The sequence below is a fragment of the Oryctolagus cuniculus genome, chromosome X (genome assembly GCF_051225735.1).
Source record: "Oryctolagus cuniculus isolate XC-2025 breed Fujian yellow rabbit chromosome X, ASM5122573v1, whole genome shotgun sequence".
Lineage (NCBI taxonomy): Eukaryota > Metazoa > Chordata > Mammalia > Lagomorpha > Leporidae > Oryctolagus > Oryctolagus cuniculus.
The window spans coordinates 77255492-77280161 of record NC_142888.1 but is presented as its reverse complement, the minus strand read 5'-3'; the positions used below and the strand labels follow the sequence as shown (position 1 = coordinate 77280161).

The 24670-nt window shown below is 45.7% G+C and overlaps 2 long non-coding RNA genes across 5 annotated transcripts; one reads left to right on the top strand and one right to left on the bottom strand.

Moving 5' to 3' along the window:
• Positions 1-5516: 5516 nt before the first annotated feature.
• On the bottom strand, positions 5517-13108 carry LOC138847576 (uncharacterized). Of its 4 annotated transcripts, none has more exons than XR_016227829.1 (4): positions 12638-13108; positions 12257-12329; positions 7458-7562; positions 5517-5968 (listed from the first exon to the last, which is right to left on the bottom strand). It is a non-coding gene; the product is annotated as an uncharacterized LOC138847576 (long non-coding RNA). The 4 variants fall into 4 exon arrangements; XR_016227828.1 differs by lacking the exon at positions 12638-13108 and adding an exon at positions 12459-12527; XR_016227827.1 differs by lacking the exon at positions 12638-13108 and adding an exon at positions 12480-12590 and having other exon boundaries at positions 5532-5968.
• Positions 13109-16512: 3404 nt separating this feature from the next.
• LOC149119679 (uncharacterized) lies at positions 16513-19104 on the top strand. The gene is made up of 3 exons (XR_016227823.1): positions 16513-16713; positions 17309-17701; positions 18375-19104. It is a non-coding gene; the product is annotated as an uncharacterized LOC149119679 (long non-coding RNA).
• Positions 19105-24670: the final 5566 nt, after the last annotated feature.

Below are 24670 nucleotides of genomic sequence, written 5' to 3'. Positions count from 1 at the left end.
AAAGGGTGACTTAGACTCCAATACAATAGTATTGGGGGACTTCAGTACTCCACTTTCAGCAATAGACAGATCAAGCAGACAGAAAATCAACAAGGAAACAACAGATTTAGTTGACACTGTAGACCAAATGGATCTAACAGATATCTAAAGAACTTTTCATCCTACACTTAAATAATACACATTCTACTCAGCAATGCATGGAAATTTCTCTAGGACTAACCATATACTAGGCCATGAAGCAAGTCTCAGCAAATTCAAAAGAACCAAAATCATACCGTGCAACTTCTCAGACCACAATGGAATGAAGCTGGAAATTAGCAACTCAGGAATCCCTAGAGCATATGCAAACATATGGAGACGGAACAACATGCTACTGAATGAACAGTGGGTCATAGGAGAAATCAAATACTTTCTGGAAGCAAATAAAGATAAAAACACAACATACCAAACTTATGGGATATGGCAAAATCAGTGTTAAGAGGAAAGTTTATATCAATAGGTGCCTACATCAAGAAATTGGAAAGGCACCAAATAAATGAGCTATCAGTGCATCTCAAGGATCTAGAAAAACTGGAGCAAACCAAATGCAAAACTAGTAGGATTAGAGAAATAATTAAAATTAGAGAAAAAAATCAACATAATTGAATCCCCCCAAAAATTACAAAATATCAGCAAAATGAAGAGCTAGTTTGTGGAAAAAATAAACAAAATTGACACACCATTGGCCCAACTAACCAAAAAAAGGAAGAGAGAAGACCCAAATCAATACAGAGATTAAAAAAAAAAAAAAAGGAATGTAACAACAGACACCACAGAAATAAAAAGAGTCAGCAGAAATTACTACAAAGAGTTGTATACCAACAAACTGGGAATTCTATCAGAAATGGATAGATTCCTGGACACATACAACCTACCTAAATTGAACCATGATGACATAGAAAACCTAAACAGACCCATAACTGAGTCAGAAATTGAATCAGTATTAAAGGCCCTCCCAAAAAGAAAAGCCTAGGACCAGATAGATTCACTACTGAATTCTACCAGACATTCCAAGAAGAACTCCAACTTCTCCAACTATTAAAAACAATTGAAGCCGGCGCCGCGGCTCATTAGGCTAATCCTCCGCCTTGGGGTGCCGGCACACGGGGTTCTAGTCCGGGTCGGGGCGCCGGATTCTGTCCCGGTTGCCCCTCTTCCAGGCCAGCTCTCTGCTGCGGCCAGGGAGTGCAGTGGAGGATGGCCCAAGTACTTGGGCCCTGCACCCCATGGGAGACCAGGATAAGTACCTGGCTCCTGCCATTGGATCAGCACGATGCACTGGCCACAGCGCGCCGGCCGCGGTGGCCATTGGAGGGTGAACCAACGGCAAAGGAAGACCTTTCTCTCTCTCACTGTCCACTCTGCCTGTCAAAAAAAAAAAAAAAAAAGAAAAGAAAAGAAAAGAAAAGAAAAACAAACAAACAATTGAAAGTGAGGGAATCCTCTCAAATTCTTTCTACAAAGCTAGTATCACCTTAATTCCTAAACCTGAAAAAGATACAGCAGAGAAAGTGAATTACAGACCAATTTCCCTGAAGAACATAGACGCAAAAATCTTTAATAAAATTCTGGCCAATAGATTTCAACAACACATCAGAAAGATCATCCACCCAGACCAAGTGGGATTTATCCCTGGAATGCAAGGATGGTTCAACGTTCACAAATCAATGAGATACACCACATTAACAAACTGCAGAAAAAAACCATATTATTATCTCAATAGATGCCGAGAAAGCATTTTATAAAATACAACACCCTTTCATGATGAAAACTCTAAGCAAATTGGGTATAGAAGGAACATTCCTCAACATAATCAAGGCAATTTATGAAAAACCCACGGCCAGCATCCTATTGAATGGGGAAAAGTTGGAAGCAATTCCACTGAGATCTGGTACCAGACAGGGATGCCCACCCTCACCACTGCTATTCAATATAGTTCTGGAAGTTTTAGTCAGAGCTATTAGGCAAGAAAAAGAAATTAAAGGGATACAAATTGGGAAGGAAGAAATCAAACTATTCCAGAAATCAATCCAAACATCTACAACCAACTTACATTTGATCAAGGAGCTAAAACCAATTCCTGGAGCAAGGTCAGTCTGTTCAACAAATGGTGCTGGGAAAACTGGATTTCCATGTGCAGAAGCATGCAGCAAGACCCCTACCTTACACCTTACACAAAATCCACTCAACATGGATTAAAGATCTAAATCTACAACCCAACACCATCAAATTATTAGAGAACATCAGAGAAACCCAGCAAGATATAGGCACAGGCAAAGACTTCTTGGAAAAGACCCCAGAGGCACAGGCAGTCAAAGCCAGAATTAACAATTGATATTACATCAAATTGAGGAGTTTCTGTACTTCAAAAGAAACAGTCAGGAAAGTGAAGAGGCAACCAACAGAATGGGAAAAAATATTTGCAAACTATGCAACCGATAAAGGTTTAATAACCAGAATCTACAAAGAGATCAAGAAACTCCACAACAACAAAAGAAACAATGCACTTAAGAGATGGGCCAAGGACCTCAATAGACAGTTTTCAAAAGAAGAAATCCCAACAGCCAATAGACACATGAAAAAAATGTTCAGGATCATTAGCCATCAGGGAAATGCAAATCAAAACCACAATGAGGTTTCACCTCACCCCAGTTAAAATGGCTTACATACAGAAATCAACCAACAACAGATGCTGGTGAGGATGTGGGGGAAAATGCACACTAATCCATTGTTGGTGGGAATGCAAACTTGTAAAGCCACTATGGAAGTCAGTCTGGAGATTACTCAGAAACCTGAATATAGCCCTACCACATGACCCAGCCATCCCACTCCTTGGAATTTACCCAAAGGAAATTAAATTCACAAATAAAAGAACTATCTGCACCTCAATGTTTATTGCAGCTCAGTTCACAATAGCTAAGACATGGAATTAACCTAAATGCCCATCAACAAAAGACTGGATAAAAAAATTATGGGATATGTACTCTATAGAATACTATACAGCAGTAAACTAAAAAATGAAATCCAGCCATTTGCAACAAAATGGAGGAATCTGGAACACATCATGCTGAGTGAAATAAGCCAGTCCCAAAGGGACAAACATCATATGTTCTCCCTGATCTGTGACAACTAACTGAGCATCTAAAAGGAAACCTGTTGAAGTGAAATGGACACTATGAGAAACAATGACTTGATCAGCCCTTGTCCTGTCGAGGAACAGCTTACTATTCTTTTTAATATTTTCTTGTTCTACTTAATACTAATGGTTTATATCTTTAATTAACACAGTTATTCTTAGGTGCTTAGGAAAATTGATCCCTGTTAAAAATAAGAGTGGGGGTAAGAGAGGGAGGAGATGTACAGGTCAGCAAATTCTTACTCAGACTTACCTCTAATGGTAGAGCTAGAAACGTGCCATGGCATTCCAAATCCCATTAAGTTGTCAAGTACCAATGCCATCTCTCTAGTCAAGGTGATCAGTTTCAGTTCATAATTGATCATAATGATAGGATTAAGTGTCAAAATGATTACATAAACAAGACCAGTGTCTGATAATACTGATAGAATTAAAAAGGAGAGAACAATCCAACATGGGAAGCAGGATATACAGCAGACTCATAGAATGGCAGATGTCCTAAACAGCACTCCAGCCTCAGAATCAGCCCTTAAGTCATTCAGATCTGGCTAAAAAGCCCATGAGAGTTTCTCAGGCACAGAAAGCCAAGATACTGTGGCAAAAAAAATGACCTAAATGAAAGATCTCTGTGAGTGAGATCCCAGTGGAAAGAAGGGGCCATCAAAGAAGGAGGTACCTTTCTCTGAAGGGAGGAGAGAACTTCCTCTTTGATTATGGCCTTGTCTAAATATGATCAGAGTTGGGGAACTCAAAAGGCTTCCATAGCCTTGGCAGCTCATGACAAGAGCCTCGGGTGATTACTGACGTCATAAATAAGAGTGTCAATTGTTAAATCAGCAATGGCATTCACTGTGCACTTACTCCCCATGTAGGATCTCTGTCCTTAATGTGTTGTAGTATGCGAATTAACGGTAAAACTAATATTCAAACAGTACTTTGTGTGTCTTTGTGGGTGCAAACTGTTGAAATCTTTAGTTAGCATATACTAAGTAGATCTTCTGTTTATAAAGATAATTAAAAATGAATCAATGCAGAATGGGATGGGAGAGGGAGTAGGAGATGGGATGGTTTGCAGGTGGGAGGGTGGTTATGGGGGGGAAGAACTGCAATAATCCAAAAGTTGTAATTTCGAAATTTATATTTATTAAATAAAAGGTTTTTTTAAAAAAGGCAGACAGAAAGAGAAAGGGAGAGGGAAAGGGAGGGAGGGGGAGAGAGGAAGATCTTTCATCCGCTGGATCACTCTCCAAATGCCTGCAACATCTGGAGCTGGGACAAACTGAAGCAAGGAGACAGGAACTCAATGGAGTTTCCCACATGGATGGCAGGGACCCAACTATTTGAGCCATCACCTGCCTCCTCCCAGCATGTGCATTATCAAGAATTTGAAATCCGAAGCAGAGTCGAGACTTGACCCCAGGTACTTTGATATGGCATGTGGACCTCCCAAGTGATATCATAACCTTTGCACCAAATGTCAGCCCCTAAAAGTTTAAAACTCAGTTGAAACATCCCTCTCTAAGAACAAAAATAACACAACAGGTTCAATATCAAAAAATACATTTATCAGTAAGGATATTATAGTACTTTAAGATTATAAAAATCAAAATTGCTTTCAATTTGAGAATGTATTTCCTATATTACTGCAATGGAATGAATGCTGGCCGCTAAAAACATACATACACATCCTAATCCTTAGAATCTGACTATGACCTTAAACAGCAAAAGATGTGATTATGTTAAGGATCTTAAGAGGAGGCTCTTATCCTGGATTATCTGAGAGGACTCTACAGGTAATCATATGTACTCATGTAATAGAGGGGCAGGAGGAGTTTATAGACTGATACACAAAGCAGTAGGCCATGAGAAAATGAAGCAGAGAGAGAGAGCCAGCCACTCTCAAGGAAAGCCCACAGATACCAGGAGCTAGAAGAGGTAAGGGACAGATAGATTCTCCCTTCAAACCTCCAAACTGTGCCCTGCCATTGCCTTCACATTGGAATTCTGAACTCCAAAACTGTGGGAAATACCTTTTTGTTGTTTGGGACCAACTAGCTTGTAGGAAATTTTTATGGCAGCCCTAGCAAACTAATAGAATTATCCTTATGCTACTTTCTTGATTTCTTTTTTGCCTTCCACATGAACTTCATATCCTCTAGAGTTTCCAATTATTGAGATGCTATGCTGAAAGAGGAACATAAGGTGGTGAACTTATAAAGTCAGAAGTCATATTGTCTCACATGATATAACACCAACACAGGGTGATTCAGTTTTCACACATTAATGACCATATCATGGCTGAAAGATACCAGAAACTAGTCAGTTTTGCCTTTTCAAGTTATATATGTATCTAAATTTCACATTGGATCCCATTAATCTGTACAATTACTCAGTGACAGCTAATGCAAATCAATTTTTAAAAATCAAGAATGAGAATAACCTTGCAACTGATGAGTTAACTCTCTTTGATCAATTCATGCTGTTAAGAAATAAACACATGGAGTTCTGGTTCAGCATTTATTCCTGCTTCGTTCTATCAGAGCAGGTGGGGATCCTGTATGGAAGGTCTCCCAACTAAGGAGACAGAGGAGGAGGTTCCCCAAGGGAAGGTGATGGTAGAGATGTTGGTTTATCATCTAGCCCAGGCAAAGGATTCGGCAAACGAGGAGGATAAACTCCTCCAGGTAGAGAAGGTGGGGATCAAGATATTGGTAAGGATAGGTCTCCATTTCCCTATGAATGCCGTCAAATAGATTTTGAAAATTGTGAGCCATTTGAGGGGTTATGTTCCTCCTGTAAAACAAAGAATCAAATATTTAAATGCTTGTAATAAAATATGCATCCTAGAACATTTAAAAGCAGACATGGTTTTTTTTAACACTGCTTATTAATGTATCAGCTTTTGAGAATTTAACAGTACATACAAATGACTATAGATGTATGAAAGCCATTTTAAACTCAACAAATGATAGCTTCTGCTAATATTGCAATGCTAGGAAAGCGGGCATCCTCATCAAAGGCCTTGTGAAACACTGCTCTGAAATAATGAAAGATTAAATTTTATGATAAATGTGTGCCAAAAAAGAATATTTGGCTTGGGCCTTTGGGTTTAGTTGCTTCCAATATAAATCATTAATACAGGGTCATGGGTTTGATCTCCCAGAGTGCCAAACTGGTTTACACAAAGCTTTTTTCCCTAGTGTCAGTGACCTGACTATCTGCTAAACAGCCACAATTAATGAAAGAGAATGACCATTTGCATGGTAGTATGCACTTAACAGAGTTTTTTACATATATTATATGTTTTGGTCCTCATTATAACCTTGTGATACAGGCTAGGTAGGTGATTCCATCTCACTGATTATAGATGAGGAAACTGAAACTAGTCAAAGGTCACACAGTTGGTGTGGAACAGGATTAAAATTTGAATGCAGATCTTCACACTCCTAATCCACTTCTCTTTCTACTATAGCCCATGACCTCCTCTTGAATGACTGAGGACAAAAGCCTTGGGGGATGGCCCACTGGGGTTGTAAACAGAGAGAGTCACGGCTTAGAAATGTGAGAAGGGAAGAATGAAGATAGAAATCAGTGAAAGCTTTATTGAAAAGAAATGTGAGGCTAGTAAAAGGCCACCAGATTGGGTCACTTGGAGTTCACTGCTGACTTTTGAGACATAACTTTTCAGTAGCATGGTGGAAACAGGAATTCAAGCAACAAACAGCCAGAGGGCATCCAGTATGTTAAGAGGCCATCTTTACTTTTTACTGCCCTCCAAACACAATCTGTCTTCAGGATAGTATGTGAGTAGTGTGAGAGTGAAATTTGAAGTTTGTGGAAATTTTAAGTATGTGTGGGACTTTCATCAAGGAGAAAGTAGAATGATATAGAAAGTTGATAGGTTTGTAAGCCAAGATTTACCCCGGTCTATAGAAGGTTATGCGGATGATTAAATTTATTGAGAATATGCTTTGTGAAAGGAAAGATCATGCACCCAATTCTTCACATCATAATAAAAAAGTTCCCTCAAAAACAATTTTGCTTTTGTGTAATATGTTGTCACAAAACATTCAGGGCAATTCAAGAAATTGATGCCTGACTTTTTTCCATGCATGAAAATGGTTTATTGTCTTGCAAAATCAAATCTATGGAGTTACTTATACAAAAATGTGAATTCACCAAAAAAATGTGCTTCTGGTCACATTTCCCTTCAATCAAACAGGATAACATTGTACCATAGAGGTCATTGTGACATAATACAAAATATACCTTATTCCATTACCTGGGTTCGACTCTGGTGGCATTCTGTTTCGAGCATCTTGATGTTGTCTTCCTTTTCTTAGATCTTGACTTAGGTTTACGATTATTCCCCGAATCCTTCATTTGCCTGCAGTGATCACCACCACCATAAATGGATGTAATGATATAGTGTCAGAAACTATCTAAACACTATTGTACACAAATAAGTAGAGTGTTCCTGGCTCCTTAAATTCCCAGACCCTCAGTTATAACTATTCTTATTACAAGTAACTGCTTATGATTGGGAAGGGGGCTAGTACTGCTGGTGGGATGAGTAGTGACAAACAAATATGTCCTCAATTGAAGGCAAAAGAAGAAAATGGATAGATCAGGGAGGTTTTCTTATCTTTGCTTATCATGAACATTTTAACTATCTGCTGTTGAAATTTAGATCTTAGAAATTAATACAGTTTTTTAAATGTTTCATAACAGATTTAAGTTTAGTAAATCATGACAACTAAAAATAAAGATGTCTATCAATAGGTGAATGCATAGAAAAATGGTGGTGCATCCGCATAATGGAATTTTTTTTTTTAAAAAAAGATGTATTCATTGTATCCCTGTGGCATAGTGGATAAAGCTGTCGCCTGCAGTGCCAGCATCCTATATGGGCGCCGGTTCGAGACTCAGCTGTTCCACTTCTGATCCAGCTCTCTGCTGTGGCCTGGGAAAGCAGTAGAATATGGCCCAAGTCCTTGGGTCCCTGCACCCATGTGGGAGATTGGAAAGAAGCTCCTGGCTCCTGGTTTCAGATCAGGCCCTGCTCCGGCCATTGCAGCCAATTGGAGAGTGAACCAGCGGATGGAAGACCTCTCTCTCCCTCCCTCCCTCCCTCCATCCCTCCCTCCCTCCCTCTCCTTCTCTCTGTATGTAACTCTTTCAAATAAATAAATAACTCTTTAAAAAATAAATAAAAGATGTATTCATCTATTGGAAAGGCAGAGTTACAGAAAAAGAGAGAGAGAGAGATCTACCATCTGCTGGTTCACTCCCCAAATGGCTGCAATGGCAGGAATTGGGCTGATCTGAAACCAGGAGCCTCTTTTAGGTCTCCCATGTGGGTGCAGGGGCCCAACAACTTGGGCCATCTTCTGCTGCTTTCCCAGGTGCATTAGCAGGGAGTTGGATTGGAAGTGGAGCAGCCAGGACTCGAACTGGTGCCCATATGGGATGCCAGTGACACAGGTGGCAGCTTTAACTGGTATGCCACAGTGCTGGCCCCTATACAATGGAATTTTATTCAGTGATTAAAAGAAATGAGCTATCAAGGCAAAAAAAAGAGAGAGAGACGTGGATAAACCTTAAATGCATACTGTTAAGTGAAAAAAGCCAATCTGAGAAAGCTACATATTGTATGAGTCCACTATCTAACATTCTGCAAAAGACAAAACCACGCAGACAGTTAAAGAGGATCAGTGAGGGGTTCCCAAGGAATGGAAGGATGGCAAAAGGAGGGATGAGTATATGGAGCACAAGGGATTTTTAGGGGAGGAAAACTGGGCCTGGTATATAACGGTGGTTTGGTATGGTACCATAACAGTGCATATATATGATTATACTCTTTTTATTTACAGTAAACACATTTAGGAACATAGTGATACTTCCCACCCCACCTCCCCTCCCCGCCTATTGCCCATGCTCCCACCCTTCCTCCTCCTCACTCTTATTTCCTCTCAATTTTTTGAAACCCATAGAATGTACTACACAAAGATTAAATTCTGATGTAAACTTCAGTTCATAATAACCTATCAAATTAGTTTATCAACTGTAACAAGTCTATCAAGTTAATTGAAGATGATAGGGGAAACTGGGAATAGGGCAAGGTAGAATATGAAAAATCAGTACTTTCTACTCATTTTTTCTATAAATCTAAAACTGTTCCAAAAAGTTTATTAATAATAATTCACTTATTTATTTGAGGAAAGAGAGCTCTCCCATCTGCTGGCTGTTTCCTAAATGCATGCAAAAGCTCCTTGGGGGAGCCTTTCCAGTTGGGAGCTGGAAACTCAATCCATATCCCTTAAGTGGGTGGCAGGAACCCAAGTACTTGAACGATCAGTGCTGCCCCCCAGAACCCGCATTAGCAGGAATCTGGGATCAGGAGTAGGGTATCAAAAACCCAGGTATTCCCTGGTAGGATGTGGGCACCTTACTTAGTTTCTTAACCACTAAGCCAAATACCTAACCCTAACTTTTAGAAAATAGTCAAGCATGGAGGGCCAGCATTGTGGCACAGCAAGTTAAGTCACCTGTGATGTCAGCATCCCACATGAGCACCAGTTCAAGTCCTGGCTGCTCCAGGTCTGATCCAGCTCCCTGCTAATGTGCCTGGGAAAGCAGAGGACAATGGCCCAAATTCCTGGGCCCTGCTACCCATGAGGAGATCCAGATGGAGTTCCAGGCTCCTGGCTTCAGCCTGGCCCAGTCCTAGCCATGGCAGCTATTTGGGAAGTGAACCAGCAGATGGATACACCCTCCCCCTCTCCCTCCCCCTCTCCGTCCCCCTCTCCCCCTCCCCCTACCCTGTCCCCCTCTCCCCCTCCTCCTCCCCTTCTCCCTCCCTCCCTCCCTCTCTCCCTCTCTCTCTCCCTCTCTCCCTTTCAAATAAATAAATAAATAATTTAAGAAAAGGGAGTCAAGCAACTCAACTTCTGATTCTTTAACTTTGAAGAGACGTTACTATGAAATCACTCACAGTGATGTACCACACTCCAAATTCAAATCTTTCTACTGCACCTTGAATGATCTAGCATCCAAAAATAGGTGCTCCACAAAAGCAGATAGCACAAACTCAAGTACACCACAGTGGCATTTGCCTCGAAATGGCTAACCACAATGCTAAATGTCACAAGTGGGAATGTGAGTGGTGGAAACCAGTATCAACCAGTGTCCTCCCTTCCGGCAGCCTACATCATAGTTGCACTGCTAAGCCACAGAGACCATCAGAATGGTGAACCTTCTGCTGTCCTAGCCCCTACCTCAGTCTGTCCTCAAAAAAGGTTCAATGAAGCCTGAATGTTGAGAATGAACACTGCTCTAATGCAGCCGTAAGGATGAAACAATGTCATCTGAAATCATTACAGAAGGTTCTACACATATCCCAGTGATGCCATTTCTGTTTCTAAAAGTGATTTATCTTCCTATCTAAAATTGTCTTTGGAGTTCTGGAGTAGTAAAAACTACTTTCACTTTTGTTTATAACTGAAAAACAGAATGGTTTGCACATCAGGCGATAACAGCTTCATGAGGCTGACCACCTTCTCTCACCTGGTCCCTACGCCTCCCTACTGTAACAGGTTTCACTAACAGAACATAGCCCGCATGTGTCACATGGAACAAGAAGCCAGTGTATGCTGAACCCTGAGGCAGCTCACCTAAGTCCCCACGAGAGGCTGTGTGCCAACTCTGTGATGCGTAATGACAGAATAAACAAAAATTTGAACATAGTCCTTTATGACTGCCTGCCTCATCAAACTTGAGTAACTTTCTTCATCACCTGCAGTGAGTGCAGATTCCTACTAAAGTCACCAGAGAACGGCACATCAGATACAACAATGAGCGATTCACCTTGAATGTTCCTGGGAGGCAGCCATGTGCTGCACAGAAATATACCAGGCATTCCATAGCTGTGCTTGCTTTCCTTCAAACACACAAGTGAATTCTTATTTAACCCTTTCCACTAGGAATCTCAGTTAAGTGTGAAAAACACTGCTTAACCAGAAGGATGCAGAGTTGAAAGCATGTCACAAGTGAAGCTTCCCATCAGCCTTCAGGGATTCCAACGTAGGCCCACAGAAGGCCCTTTCTTAAGCAACCCATGGAGACAAACAGGAGCCACCCCGAATTCTTCCCCAGCTCAAAAGTCTATGGAAGTATCAGGCTACTCTGCGAGCCCTGACAAGGTCTCAGGACGCTGAAATAAAGCTGCCCCTCTGCTCACTGGTGAGCACTAAGGACACAGCTCTGAGACAGCGATGCCTCCTGTGCCCTCCATTTCTACCAGACCTGCACGGCACCAGCACACACTGAGGAAATCATGTCAGAGAGTCAGGATTGTAAACCTCAAGGCACTAGCCTCTGGTTAGAACGTGGTCTTTTCCGAGCTTAGACTCTACAGCGGGGCGGGGTGGGGCGCTGGGATTGACCCAACAGGTTGCTATTTGTAATCGCAAAGGGAGAACCCCCACGACCACCATATTCAACAGTTACAGCTACTGAATGTACAATGACACCAAATACCACCAGAGGAAGTTCAATGAGAGATCATTTAGCGTGAGCCGCTGCTTTTCCTGGAAGCTGACAAGACAAGATGGCGGAAGGGGCGTAGAAGACGACGCGGACCTTTTACAAGTTCATCTAGCGGGCGAGGACCGCCACCAGCTGCGGGACCTGCGCTAGCTGCAGCTCAAGCGGCTGTGCAGTGCCCGGCAGTGGCGCCACCTGAGCCTTGGCCTGAGGCTACGGAAGTGCCTGCCCAAGCCCAAGAAGGCGGCGCCCCGCGTGGAGAAGCCGTGGGTGGTGACCTGCGGGACGCGATCGTGGTGGGCAGCGTGGCGGGCGCCTACATCGGCAAGCCAGGTGGAAATCGAGCTGGAGGTGATCGGCCACGACCCGGGCCCCTTCTCCATCACCCACAAGCCTGTGAAGCATCGGGGCCGCCCACGCTCGCCGCCTCACCCCCTCTAGTGGCCTGCTCCGCCAAAAAAGGCGCGCACGTTTCAAAAACAAGGAGCTGCGCTGGTGGAAGGGGGCAAAACTCCCACTGAGAACACTGTGACATACCTCACCGGTGTTCTTGAAGCCTGGCTCTACGCCGGCTAGCAGTCTCACTCCTGCTTCCTGCCAACACCGAGACCTGAAGAGGAAAGAGATAGTGTTAAATACCTTCCTCAGGCACACAGACCACGCTCCTAAGGAGGAATTCGGCGTGAGGAGAAAGCCTTGACTCTGGAGCAACGGGAAAGCCTCCCGTCCACTACATAACCTGAGGAGCCACAAGCCTCACCCTAAAGGTGGTCGGACCTCCTAGCGCAAACCCACTGTGACGTAATCCATAGTGACGTGCGGTGACGTCACCCTGTACTGGGCGAGGTTCAGGCTGTGGTGAAAGCTACTGGTCAACCATTTCTGCTCCCCTGGGCTCAAGTTAATGAATTCACTAACCTTAAACTGTACATCCACAGATCCGGAAACGTTCTCCAACTCCTAACGTAGCGATTCCAACCAGGGTTCCTAGCCAGGCCCTGGTTTGTCAAATGACAGTTTGGCTTAGTAGCTGTTAACGCTCACACAACCGCACCGAGCCCCTAAAGTGAGAGGCTCTTGTGAGGGTCTCTTATCATTTGTGAGGGACAAATTTTCAGGAAAAATCAGCAGGAAGCACAGGATAGTGCCTCTCATTGCGATTTTCACCCCCACTTCTCCACAGGCCCTCACTTCACCCGCTGCCCCCAGGTCTGTCCTCTGATGTTGCTGCATCAGCCAGTCCTTTGCTGCGTGTCCTGGCCGCAGGTGCAGCTCCACCCCAACCTTTCCCCGTCTCTGCCGAGTTCACTGCGTAGCATGAAGGGCTCTCGTGATACATGAGTCCCAGGGATCTTGCTGTCTCAGGCTCCCACTCCAGAATAGGAACTCCGTGAGGGCAGGCAGTGTCTTTGTGTCTCTTGGCCGTACTTCCAGGATTAAGAACACGTGAGGCACATAGTGGATGCTCAAAGCTATTTGTTGAGGGAATTGATGAAAGTCACCTTTGGCCAGCACACGTCACGCTCATGCCATTCTGCCAGGTGACTGCCCACAGTGCGGTGTCCTGTCAGAACGCCCTTTCACACAGTTACATTCTGACACGGAAGCGCCTAAAAAATGAGTACTTCCGCTCAACTAAGCTGTTCCACAATTCTGGAGACAAACAACACCTGACTCCATCCCTACTGAACCAGCTCCACCAGTAATCGACATTTCACCACCGATTATGTTTCATTTGCTAGTTTTTGAGCTGGAGTATTTAAAATATCACATGACTTCATTCATGAATCCTAACCAGCTATACACTCCATAGAGTCTACTATATCACACACTGTAGCTGATAAGCACTTTAGAAAAAAGTACCAAAACACCATCATTGCATCTATCAAAAATTATGATTATTCTCTAATGGCACATGAACACACCTGTGTCCACATGCCTTCTTTGAATGAAATAAACCTCTTAAACTTGACATGCTCTTATTAGGATCCAAAGAAATGTTATACACAGCGTTGGTTCAAGTATTTCTTATTCTTCTCTTAATCTAGAACAGCTCCCCTGTTTTTCTTCTCTGCTACTCCTTTGATGAGAGACCAGATTATGAGCTGTTTGTGCCAGTATCCACAGTCTGCATTTCCATGTAAGCATCCCTGCTGAAAAATGTTCCTTCATAAAGAGAATATGTGCACTTTGTCCTGTTCGGGCACAATGTTTGCGGCAAGAATGTCTGTGATACACACTCTGTGCTCTGGGAACTCACAGGATCGGTTTCACACACTTTTGATGAAAGATTGATCCGTGAGTTGCAGAATTTGCACCTCGAGGCCTCCACATTATGGAATTTCCCATTCATCTTTTACCTAAACATTCCTAACTCAATGTACTGGTTTATTTTTATTGTGGATATAGAATTCAGTGTCGTGGCATTCACCATTTTAAAGCGTGCAATTCACCGGTTTTTAGCAGATTCACGAGATTGTGCATGCATTACCACAACGAGTTTTAGAACTTCTATCTGCCCCCATGAAGGCCATGTCTCTTAGCAGTCACTGCTCATTTCCCCTGCCAACCCTGGCGGCTACTGGTTCACCTGAGCTCTGCAAAGACTTGCCTCTTCTGGACACTTGGTGTGAACGGACCATGCAGGTGCAGTCTTCCATGTCTAGTTTCTTGAACATACATCATGTTGTCAAGGTTAGTCCATGTCGCACCACGTGCCTGCACTCTGTAAGGGAAGAGAAGGAGGCGAGCCCACTCTGCCCATCATGGAGGATAACCTGTAACAAGACAGGCTGAGAAGAGAAAAGCGGAACAAACTGTTGGACCATAGTTTGTGTGTCATGGAGACGTCCCAAAGCAGACTCAGAGAGCCTGGTGAATCATCCACTTGTATGCTCAGGTTCAGTGTAGACTGTGCTTAGACAAAAGGACACGATCTGATTCTAACAACTGCCGGGGGAGCCAGCGAGGCCTGCCTGCTGCGGGAGTCTGGACATAGCATTCCTTCCTCCAGGTGGAGGGCAGGATCCCTGCAGACCCTATGATACAGGATCTTATGACAGATGATCAGAGAAGCCTCACATGACCAGAGTAGATCAGAGTAGATCAAAGGAGATCAGAGAAGTTCTTTAGGGCCAGCTCCGAGACGGAAAGGGAGGGGAAGACTGGTGTAATATTTACTATGCCTTGCCCTGGGGAAAAGGGGCTCTAGTTTCTGCGACCCACATTAGGGCAGAGAAATTCTATTTCTGTGGTTGGCCTGTGGAGGGAGGCAGAAAGGGGAGCAGGAGCCCGGAGGACAGAAGGTCAGAGGGTAACTTTATTCTGGGGCTGCTTAGGAGGCCTTTGTCCGGGGAGCCATTTCTGAGGCCAACAAGGTCACTCCTCGCGTGACTGAGCAACAGCTCGGTATGAATGTTCCACGTTTTGTCTAGACATTCATTCGTCAGTTGAGGGCTGGCTTCTCCCTGTGGGCTTTGTAAACGATGTGGTGGCAGACGTTCAGGTACACATCTGTGGATCCCTGCCTGCAGCTCTCTCGGGCGTGTGTGTAGCAGTGGGCCTGCTGGGTCACGTGCTGATTGCATTTTCAAGTGCAGTGCGAGTCCCAGCCTGTTTCTGCAGTGGTGGCATCACCTTACTGTCCCACTAGCAGTGCGCGAGGCTTTCAATCTCTCTCTCTTTTTTTAAAAGATTTATTTATTTATTTGCAAGTCAGAGTTACACAGAGAGAGGAGATGCAGAGAGAGAGAGAGAGGTCCTCTATCCGCTGGTTCACTCCCCAATTGGCCGCAACGGCCAGAGCTGCACCAAGAGCCAGGAGCCAGGAGCTTCCTCTGGGTCTCCCTCGTGGGTGTAGGGGCCCAAGGACTTGGGCTATCCTCTCCTGCTTTCCCAGGCCACAGCAGAGAGCTGGATTGGAAGTGGAGCAGCTGGGTCTCGAACTGGCACCCACATGGGATGCCGGCACTTCCGACCAGGGCATTAACCTGCTGCACCACAGGGCCGGCCCTAAGGCTTTCAATCTGCACATCCTCACCGCACTAGTTATTTTCCATTTTATGTATGTATGTATGTATTCAATGAGTTATTTATTCAAACACTGGCTTACACTCACACACACACATAAAGAGAGAGAGTTTCTGTCTACTGGTTCACTTCCCAAATGGCCAGAACAGCCAAGGCCAGGAGCCTGAACCTCCATCCAGGTCACCCATGTCAGTGACACAGATGGAAGTGCTTGGTCATCATCTGCTGCAAGTTCCTTAGCAGGAAGCTGGAGCAGCTGGGACTAACACCAGCACTGGGGAATGGGATGCCGGGGGCCCAAGTGGTGGCTTAACCAGCTGTGCCACAATGTCTGTCCTTGCATTTTGTGTTTATTCTGGCCATCCTAGTAACTGCGACCTGGAATTCCTGGTGATTTTGATCTGCACCTGCCTACACAACTAATGATACTGCGCATCCTGTCTCATGCTCATTTGTCATTTGCAGCCCGAGAGCCCCTCACCTGTGAATCTGGTGCCCCTCAGGTTCACACTGGCAAAGCCATTTAGCCTCTGTGGACCTGGGTTTTTGGCCACAGTGAGTATTTATTGAGTCTGTGTCTGTCCAGGGAGCAGGGACAGAAAACAGGCTTTGAGTAGGTTCCCTGTGAGGCGAATGGCCATTACCCCTAAAGTGAAAGCATAGAACAAGGAACCCAGACAGCCAGCTGAGATTCATAGCTCAGGGCTGTGTCTTCTGATCCCAGCTGGGAAGGCGCTGGCTGCTCTGTTCCCTTTGCACTTGGGGCCAGGTGGGGAAGCTGTGGCAGAGCATGAACTCCTCCCTCCCACCAAATGAAGGCAGCTGGGACTCGGACGCTGTCCTGGGCAGCCCTGAAGTGCAATAGGGCAGCTGCCTGAGCAGGAGAAAGCTCCACAGGAGCCCATTTAGTCTCCTCCTCATGCCTTGGGAATTCCACCCTCCTCTGGTCAAACAACCAGGGACAGGTGGGAAGAAAGGGCTGTGAGTTGGGGACCAGCAGGTGATGGGGGGGGGGGCTGAGATTGTGAAGCTAGCTGGGGGTGGGGTGGATACAGGGCATTCTAGGAGTTGGGGGAGGGGACAGGGCATGCTGGGGAGTTGGGGGAGGGGCAGGGCATTCTGGGGAGTTGGGGCAGGGGGCAGGGGGCAGGGCATTCTGAGTTGGTAGCAGTGAGTGGCCAGTTGGCCTGTCCTGGGCTTGAGGCAGACACTGAGGGGTGTCCTTGATGAGGGGTTACACCACTGAGGGCCCTGGGCAGGGGTGGCTTCAGCTATTGCTGAAACGCTCGTGTATTTGTGGTTTCTTAAACAGGACAGCCTTGTCAATGGAGAGAAGCAGGGTCCACAGGGACACCCTCACAGTGCATTGTTCTGCAAGCCGGCAGCCTGCAGCTCTCCCATGGGCCTAGGCGCCTACAGAGATTCCGTGAAAGGCTCTGGATTTGCAGCTCTCCCCGCCCCCACAGTCCTTAGGGAACAGGGGCTGGGCGGCTGCACCTCCGCCGAATCCTCCCGAGTGGCGTCATCACAGGTGATCGGGCTTTACTGTATACCCCACAGGTGTCTCCACGCGGGGACCGACATCTTGCTAGAGGAGCGAGTTCCTTTCCTCATAAGGAAGGAGGGTAGCGTGGAGGGCAGCAGCCCGGCGGGGCAGCCCTCCGAGTGGCTGGCTCTGTGGCGCTGGCCGGACTTGCAGCAGCCCCTGGACAGCCGCGGGAGAGGCGCTTCCCTGGAGTTCTTGGGCCAGAGGCGGGAGCTTGCGGGACCGCCTCTCCCCAGCGGAAGGAGCAAGGAAGACTCTGATACTCCCAGGCACGCAGCCCCGTTCCAAACTGCACATATTCCGGTTGTTACCCCTCAAGGCTTTGGCAAGTGCTGACCGGTCTGTTTTCCACGTTATTTTCGTTCCCGTCACTTTTTGCCCCATGGCAACTGGGACCCGACTCTCAAGTAAGCCAGTGGGTTCCCACCTGCCGTTCCCAAGCCCCCCTCTCCCTACCCCTTCACACGCCCAGGGAAATCTAGGATATGTCCCACTCTTCTCCTGGGCTGGAGAGGCACCGGTGAAACCAGATTTCTCTAATCCTTTCCTTCCTTGAATTCTTTTTTTTTAAGATTTTTTTTTTAATTTAAAGTCAAAGTTAGAGGGAGAGAGGGGGAGGGAGAGGGAGGGAGAGAGGGAGAGGTCCTCCATCCACTGGTTCACTACCCAGATGGCCGCAACGGCCAGAACTGTGCCAATCCGGAGCCAATAGCTTCTTCCGGGTCTCCCATGCGGGTGCAGGAGCCCAAGGCCTTAGACCATCCTCTACTGCTTTCTCAGGCTATAGCAAAGAGCTGGATCGGAAGTGGAGCAGCCAGGTCTTCAACTGGCGCCCATATGGGATGCTGGCACTTCAGGCCAGGGCGTTAACCCACTGCGCCACAGCGTGGGCCCCCTTCCTTGAATTCTTAGAGCGCCCCAGGAATGGGGAGGAGGTGCTGAGGTGATGGGGACTGGCTCTGGCAGCCAACCCTGGATGTAAGGTGCGACAGTGGGACTTGGGGTGGAGCAGGCCTTTCTCGCGGGTGCTGGGACTCAGCCAGGTAGGTCTCCAAGTCTTGCCTTTCTTTGCCTTTCCAGGACTGGGGAGGATGCTGGGCAGGTGGATGAGCGTGAGCGCCCTTTCTATCAGTTCATCGTGGAGGCAAACCAGTCCCTACTGGGCGACCCTCACAACAGTGGCTGAAGCCCCACCGGCCTGGGCGGCCTGCGTGCATCTGGGGCCCGAGGTGGGGCTGCGGCGGATGGTTGGTGTCTTGCGATTTGGGACGCCGAATTTTTACCAGTGGGGAAGCCTGGTGCTCTGACAAATGCAGGGAGACAGCGTGCAGCTCTAGGGCCTCCTCCAGGGGCGGGCGTGGAAGCTCATCCCCATGACTGTGGGAGGGGGAGAGGAGGCGCCCGCTGAGCCCTCCACAAGGATTCTCCCACCATCCCACCATGTGGCTGGAAGAGGGCCTGTGGCTTGGTGGGTATGGGTTGAGAAGTTGGGTCCCTGCCCAAGGAACTGGGCTCCCTGGAATTTACCCAGACCTAAAAACAATATGGCTCCACTCCCACCCATGAACTCAACCATGTTTAATTAAGGTTGAGCCCCCAAATTTTCGGGGGCTCTTGTGTTTAGCAGCCCTGTGAAATAGGAGGATGTGGAACTATAATTTTTAATGAAAGAAATAATGAAGTCTTTTTGAAATGTGTAGGATTAAACAAGTTTGTGGTAATACCAGCCATGTGTAAGTGGAACAAATTAAATATACACAGAAGTTTAAAAGGAAGAATACACTTTTTCTGATTATTTCTAAACGATGGTGGGCTGTGTGTGATTGCTCCTGTGTGTCCTTGTTGGTGTTTCTTGTTACTGCTACTGAGGCAAAAGTTTCACCTTACTTCCAAAAATTAAATATCTAAGTTCTGCTGAGATATAAAAAAGTATATGTGCCATTTGTCTTAGATTTTTCTGGTTTATTGCCGTTGATTTCTCAACAATGTTGCAGTGGATTCGTTTCTGAGAGGAGCAGCGTGGTGGGGGCAAGCGGAGTCACCACACAGACCCCGGGAGTCGGGTGAAAGCAGGCTTGAGGCGAGCAGCCCGCAGACTCGTTTATTACAGTTGGAACAACATCTTATATAGCCAAGACCAGCCAATCTGGTCAAGGGGCGGTCTATGCCCCAACCAATCACAGCCTGTTGCCAGGCAGGCTCCGTTGCCAGGTGGGTTTCAAAGCCATTCCTGAGTAACTGACACTCGCTTGCCAGTGGCCACCTTGGCATGACCTTCTCATTCCACCACATTTCCCCCTTTTCGTTTATTTTTGAGCAACAATTTTGAGCATGATTCTTGGCTATACCATTGCTGACCCCGTTTCCATGTGGTCTCTGTATGCAGCTGTGCCTGTCTTAGGTTGTCCCCCAGAGGATCTTACCCGTCATTGACTAACCAGCATTCAAATCGAGAGACCACAGGATTGCTTGCTCAGATTGGGGTAGGAATGAGGAATAATGGTTATCAGGAATGGCATGACCGCACACAGGCTGTGGGCCATTTGAGTGGCTGACCAGAGCTAGTGGGGCACAAAACAGTAACAGATGTGGCTATGGGCAGTTCCTCAGGGTGGGATGATAGGGCAGGTGCATCTGCTAACAAGGCGGAGTCTGGGTCTTGTTCAGCTGGTTCTGGTTGGCTGTCGGTTGCAGGCTTGATGTTTCTGGCTGGTACCCAAATGGGTTGTCCCGCATTCTCTGGAAAGACACAAGCATATCCTTGACCCTTGGTTAGCAGAGGGTGTGGTCCTTTCCATTCTCCTGTCAGGGGGTCTTTCCACCTAACCACAGGGGCTGGGGGCTGGGATGGAAAGGATCCCCAGTGTTTTTATAAGCTGGGCTGATCCCTTGGGAATCAAAAGTAAGAAAATTGATAGTGAAAAGGACCTCAGTCAAAGCAAGCTATGGGTCTGAGGGCATATGATTGTTTTTCTGTCTTTGTAAGAGATCTTTCAATGATTGCCTGTCCCTGTGGGTTGTATGGGATACCTGTAGCAGACTGTATGTTCCAAGATTTCAGGAATGAATTAAATTCCTGTGATGTATACACTGGCCCGTTATCAGTCTTCATGGTCTAGGGGACACAAAGGACCAGCATGGCTGACTTAACTGCCTTTATCACATTACTAGCTTTTTCTCCAGATTGGGCTGTTGCAAATACAGTCTTTGAATAAGTATCTACCACCACATGGACAAACTTAAGTTTACCAAAGGAGTTAATGTGGGTGATGTCCACTGGCCCTAGCTTATTAGGAACAAGGCCTCATGGGTTCACTCCTGCTTGTTGCAGTGGGCCTAACGGGACGAGGGGTGCACAATTCTTGCAATAGTGCACTAGGTGTTTGCATTGGCTCATTGTTAGCTCTGGGAAAAGCAATTTTATGCTGCTTGCTGACATATGAAATTATTGGTGTAAAATATGGGCTTGTTCTAAGTGTCCAATGGAAGCTGTGTTGCAGGAGATGATGATCAACTTTTCTGTTGCCTCGGAAAATAAAGCCAGGTAACCCAGTATGTGATCTTACGTGTGATATATACCATATATACCAGTTAGCTCTTTAAGTGTTGTGAACATCTGGTCAATTGGCTTATTGGTCGGGTTAAAGACTGCAAAAGGGATCGTCTTTGCTACCTGTACTGAGCATTTGCTGTCCGAAAATATATTTGCTGGTCTATCTTGCCTAAGGAGTAGAACCTTGACTATTGCTCTTATTTCTCCCAACTGTACTGATCCCCCGTGGGGTTCTACATGGATCTTTTCTTTTTCTGTTAAAGATTTGATCACTATTCCAAAGAGTGACTTGTTGGCATCTGTAAATGCACATGGTGCCATGGGTATAGGTTGATTAGCAGGGAAAGCGTGTTTTGGATAGTCTATTTCTAAGGTTTGTAGTGTCTTGAGTAGCCTGTCCGCTGGCAGGTGGTTGTCAACCTGTCCTGGGAAATTTATCATTAAAGTTTGAAAGAGCATGCTATTCTGCATCAATGTCAACAGTTCTAATTGTGACAGGGGTAGGACCACTATGTCTGGCTCTGTGTTAAATATCTTATTGGTATAATATCTTAATTTAAGTCCCATCATAAGGATGGCATCTACTTTGTTTACTATTTTACGACAATCGCTCCAGGCTATGTGCACCCAAAAAAGTGGTCCATGTTGTTGCCAGATAACTCCTAAGGGGACCTTGAGGGTAGATATGACCCTTAGGAGCCTGTATTTACCATAACCATATCTAAAGGTTTTTAAATTTGACAACTGGGTGTTAATCTTTTCTATAGTGGATTTGGCTGCTGGTGTCAATATGAATTTTGAAGAAGGGCTGTTTCCCTTAGTAAATCCTATAGCGGTCTAAGTTCTGCAGGTGTTAGGGGAAGGAAGGGCTTCAGCCAATTGATTTGGCCACATAGTTGCTGAAGTTCATTAAGTGAGTATTTATGCTTGACTTTTAGGTTTGGGCCCATTGGAGATATATGGGAGGAGATTTGATAACCCAAGAATTGAAAGGGAGGAAAATGTTGTACCTTTTCTGTGGCAATAGACAAACCCAGGAATTGTAAATTTCTTACTGTCTCACTTAGACAGGCATTCAGAATTGCTGCATTCTTGTGAGCAAGCAAGATATCATCCACATAATGTATGACCAAGCACTGATCTTTAAGTGTGCTGGTCGCATGAGAAACGTATCTTTGTCAAATGGCAGGGCTATTTTTCATGCCTTGTGGGAGTACTGTCCACTGGAATCTTTTTGCAGGGAGCTGGAAATTGGGCTCCCATACTGTAAAGGCAAAGTAAGCCTTATCCGGCTCCGCAATGGGAATGGAAAAGAAGCAGTCTTTGATATCAGTGGTAACTATGTGGTATCTGTTAGGAATGGCCCCTGGATGGGGAATGCCAGCCTGGAATGTTCCCATCTTTTTTATATTTTTGTTAATGGCTCTCAAATCCTGTAGAAGCCTATATTTTCCATGTTTCTTTGGTATCACAAAAATGGGCATGTTATGAGGGCTAGTGGAGGGTTCTATGTGTCCCTTTTCCAATTGTTCCTGTACCAATTCTGTAAGGATGCTAAGTTTGGGTTGTATTATTGGCCACTGCTCTACCCAGATGTTTCCTGTTTTTCCCCATTCAATGGGGATTGGGCTTGGCTTTTGTATGAGGTGGGCAGTGGTCCCTAGAATTGGGGGTGAATCTTACTTGCAGGTTCTCCATTAAAGCTGCTGGCTTGTGGAGATTTGTGATCCGTAGTAAGGACGCTTACATTTGTGAGAGCACATCTCTCTCCCATAAGGTCATGGAAACCTCAGCAATTAGTGGAAAGATGGTTCCTGTATCTCCATTGTCATCTCGCCAAGTTACAGGCATGATGACCTGATCAGCCAATTTTAATCCTCCAACACCTTGGAGGTCAGGTCCGGGTGCTGTCTTCCAATGTTGTATTTTTCTTGCGTCCCTAGCTTTTAAGATGGTAACATCTGCTCCCATATCAATTAAACTCACAAAGGCAATGTCATCAAATATAGGGTCAATTTCGGCCTCAGATTGAAGATGGGCATCGACCAGTTAATGGTGGTGGGACTCCCTCTTACTTGCTGGGCTGAGGGCCGCCCCACTGGGAGTGTAAAGGCTTGGTCTTGCAATCTTTTGCCCAATGAAAGCCTTTTTTACATCTGGGACACAGCGTTTTGGGCTTGCCCCGTCTTTCAGCGTTTGGACAGTTTCACCATAGGTGAAATATCCTGGCATCCCCAAAAAACTGGAGGGTCATTAGACTTCTTTGTGCTCAATTTGTTAATGGCTGCAGTCAGGGCCTGTATGGGTGTATCGGCAGGGTTTACCTCCTTTGTGGCTACTATCCATTTAGAAATGTCTTCATTACGGACTGGGGCAATTGCTGCTTTTGCCTCTTTGGTAGCACCTTCCCAAGCTAATTGTTTGACCAAATTGTCTTGATCAGGGCCAGGCAATAATCTTTTCTCTACTGCCTCCAAGACTCTGGCAAGGAAATCAAGGGTCTTGAACTAGATTTCTAAAGAGCTGACTATAATCAGGAGGATTTATATTTTTTAAGTCTTTACTTGCCAAATCTCTGACCTGATCAAAATAGCCAACTACTCCAATGCGGGCCTGTTCATGAGGATATATGTAGGCACCACGGCTTGTAAGCATATCAAAGGTTACTGCTATTCCATAGGCAGCATTATTCCTTGCCACAGTTTCAGCCTCTTCCTGATAGGAGGCTTTCCACTGTAAAACTGTGGTCTCGACAAACATGCTTTGAGCAGTGCAACCCAGTCAAAATGAGTTTGAAGGTTCACTGCCCATTGTATGAGCACCTGTTCAAAGTAGGGAGAGTCAGGACCTGACTCTTGAAGCCTTTTTTAGCATGGTAAGGTCATTTATGGGCGTTGGAATCCAGGGCCTGAATTCTGCATCCACTCCGACATTAACAGCAAATGTGCAGGTGGGATGGGGTCCAGCTGCTGCCCTAAGAGCTTGGGGTGTCTGAGTACTGCCACAAATGTGGGGATCCTCACTGGGTGCAGATAGGATGACCTCGACTGAGTTATTTTCTAGAGGTCCTCTTAGTCCATCCCACGGGTATGTGGGGGGTGGCCGACTAGGCATTGCTACCTTGTTTGCTACCTTGTTTGCTACATTGTTTTTTTCACTGTGGGAGCTCTCTCTCCCTAAGTTGTCAACCATTGTCTGTGAGACAGGGACCTGGAGTGTCAGGCTCTTATCACTCACACCGAGGGGCCTTCTTGCCGAAATCCAGGGGGGACCTCGCCAAGTCCAACACACTGTCTCTCAGTCACGTTGGCGGGCCAGATGTTGCCAATGATTTCTCAACAATGTTGCAGTGGATTCGTTTCTGAGAGGAGCAGCGTGGTGGGGGCAAGAGGCATGGAGTCACCATACAGACCCTGGGAGTTGGGTGAAAGTGGGCTTGAGGCGAACCACATTTGTCATAACATGATCAATTTTGTGTGTTCTTATTTATGTTTCATTGGATGGATTCTGCATTGAAGGTAGAAAGATACTCCTCCCTTCTTGGTGATAAATTTGTCCATGTTTTCTTTTTTTAAAAAAAAAAGATTTATTTATTTGAAAGTCACAGTTACAAGAGAGAAGAGAGGCAGAGAGAGAGAGAGAGAAAGAGAGAGGTCTTCCATCCGATGGTTAACTTCCTAATTGGCCGCAACAGCCGGGACTGCACCGACCTGAAGCCAGGAGCTTCCTCTGGGTCTCACGTAGGTTCAGGGGCCACAGGACTTGGGCCATCTTCTACCACTTTCCTAGGCCATAGCAGAGAGCTGGATCGGAAGAGGAGCAG